The sequence below is a fragment of the Dipteris shenzhenensis genome, unplaced genomic scaffold, assembly GCF_047967505.1.
Source record: "Dipteris shenzhenensis isolate YYH24624 ecotype China unplaced genomic scaffold, Dip_SZ_1.0 scaf0083, whole genome shotgun sequence".
Lineage (NCBI taxonomy): Eukaryota > Viridiplantae > Streptophyta > Polypodiopsida > Gleicheniales > Dipteridaceae > Dipteris > Dipteris shenzhenensis.
Genome location: NW_028239390.1, coordinates 3622 through 6124, shown reverse-complemented (window position 1 = coordinate 6124; position 2503 = coordinate 3622). Strand labels below are relative to the sequence as shown.

The following is a 2503-nucleotide window of genomic DNA, read 5'->3' as shown; positions in this document are numbered from 1 at the left end:
GCTCGGCTACTGGATCACTACTCCAGTGCTTCCCGAGAGTGGCCGAAGCAGCTTCAGCGGGCGGCCCTGGCTTCCGCTTTCACCTCAATCGGGATAAGTTGCACATTGTACGGCCGGCCGGGAACTGGAAACTGCAATCCCGGCAGGCTGGCCAATCCGTTCAGAGCCTTCAAAAACAAAGAGCTTCAGGCTGGCCAATCCGTCGCCTTCACGTAAATGCAATTTCATGGAAAGCAAATGATATTTCGCGTTGGGTATGTAGGAGCAATTGCATTAGCTTACACCCCAGGGACTCGGGAAGAAACGAGGATAACAGAGAGAAAGAATAATGCCCAATCCCGAGAACTCTCTTATATCTACCCCGAGGACCAGCTAGCCTTGCCAACTCCTTCTATTGGATGGCGAGTTCGATTAACGAGAAGGTTCCTAGAAGCACATGATTTGTCGATTCATTATTATACCTTTATTTATCTCGTTCCGCAAATGAAGCGTCTGAACCAAGGGATAGTTGCCTAGGTAACATTCATTCATGTATACTACTAGAATGCCATCGCGATACGCCCGGCCTAGGTCAGAGTTGTTCTTTGCCGTTCAATTACTACATAGAAATCTATCTCATAATTAGTAATAATAATAATAACAATAATACTCGGGTGTATAGCTCAGTTGGTAGAGCATTGGGCTTTTAACCTAATGGTCGCAGGTTCAAGTCCTGCTATACCCAAACCTGAAACACGTGATTGAGTAGTTATGACAGTTCGTATATACGTTCAAAGATCACTCTTCGGGTTAGGGGGACTATTCGCCCAATGATTGAAGGCCGGAGAGAAGAAACCCATTTGATTTCGGCGAGGCCTAGTGATGGCATAACTTCGAGGTTCCAACTGCTACGGATAGGGGGACTTGAACCCCCACGACGTTGGTCACCAGAACCTAAACCTGGCATGTCTACCAATTCCATCATATCCGCACGTCGATTCAAAACGCTCTTATTGAAAAACCCGAACTTCTTCACTGCTAACTGGATAAAGCCAGGAACGCCGGTAGCGGAGCAAGGCTCAGATGGCGTAGCAATTAGGGGAAGCTGAAACACCGCCGTATATTTTGATTCTCTCGGCAGCGTAATTCGCTCAATGAAATAGAGCCTATTGGGCTAGACGCGTCATAAATGAAATTGTGACGATCTCTTTTAACCTCTTAGGCTCGGCTCTGCTCATAACTGACAAGAAGCGCTCTTCAAATCGGGGTGGGAAACGTGAGAATGCTAACTTATGGCCGTACTCACGGATGGAGAGGGATTCGAACCCCCGGTATTCTTCTGAATACTTCGGTTTTCAAGACCGACTCTTTCAACCGCTCAGACATCCATCCCTTTCCCAGCAAGATCATAAGCTTAGAGCTACCAATAATCAACTGCCATATCGAATTACTATTCTTTCGAGAGCTTATGAAAGAAACCGAGGAGAGAGAAGGCTGCGAGACCTAACGGTCTCTTCCCAAAGCGTAGGAGTGTAGCCGGCCTTTGGACTCTCTGGCGATCATAAGGTGGCTCTCCTCAAAGCGTAGGAGTGTAGCAGGCCTTCGGACTCTCTGGCGATCGTGAGGTGGCCGGGTTTTTTCCGATTTCCACTGTCGGCTAGACTTGTTGTTTGTTTAGTCCCTCGTAGAACTTGATGCTTTGCGCCTTGCTTACCCAAGCTATGCGGGCTCTATTATTACTATTATTACTTCCCACCCAAGCTTCGGCTGGCCTGTGGGGGGAAATGGAGCGGAGGCCTTTCCATTCCATCGTTTTCATGGCCCTTGCCCCGGCCTAACACGGTCCAATCCGTGAATTCGTCACCGTTTTGACGCCCCGAGACTGGGTCAGATGAGACATGGTGGTTATCGATTGAAAGATTCCTGGTGGAGTTCGTTCTGAATAATTCTCCCTTTCCCTCTAGTTAAGCTAGCCCATTATCGAGGCGCGAGCGACCAAGTGACAGCGTCTCGACAAGCGAGGGATCCACCGATGCCAGACCCAAGGCTCCGACCAACATTCCGATGGATTGCACTCAAGCACATACCATTCTTCGTCAATCGCAGTAATCGCCCTGATCCAGGATCAGTTTCCAGAGCTGTAGGGGTGGAAAAAGATCTAGCGGTAACCTTGGAGTATTGGGATTATGGCTTGACTCGAGAAATGGAGCGACCAGCATAGGAATTGTGAAGGCCGGGGGGGCAAGAGCTGACATAAGCGGGGAAGAAATCATTGAAACGGAAACCAGTGACCATTTCATCTAGTCTCGGCCAGGATCGTCGGGGATTGCATTGGGCGTGTTACCGAGGCAAGACTTATTGATTGATTGATTTTCTTATTCCCATGTACAGTTCGTTCCCTGTCGTCCTCCCTAACTGCCGAGTTGAAGGAACGGGCCAACCAACCAGCAGAATCCATACGACGAATTTGTCGTTGATCAGTGTGTATTGTAAGCAGCCTCGTGTCTTACCACAAGGAAATAGC

The 2503-nt window shown here is 48.7% G+C and overlaps 1 non-coding gene across 1 annotated transcript; it reads left to right on the top strand.

Annotated features, from left to right (window-relative positions):
- The first annotated feature begins 651 nt into the window (after window positions 1–651).
- TRNAK-UUU (transfer RNA lysine (anticodon UUU)) lies at window positions 652–724 on the top strand. Its single transcript has one exon. It is a non-coding gene; the product is annotated as a tRNA-Lys (tRNA).
- Window positions 725–2503: the final 1779 nt, after the last annotated feature.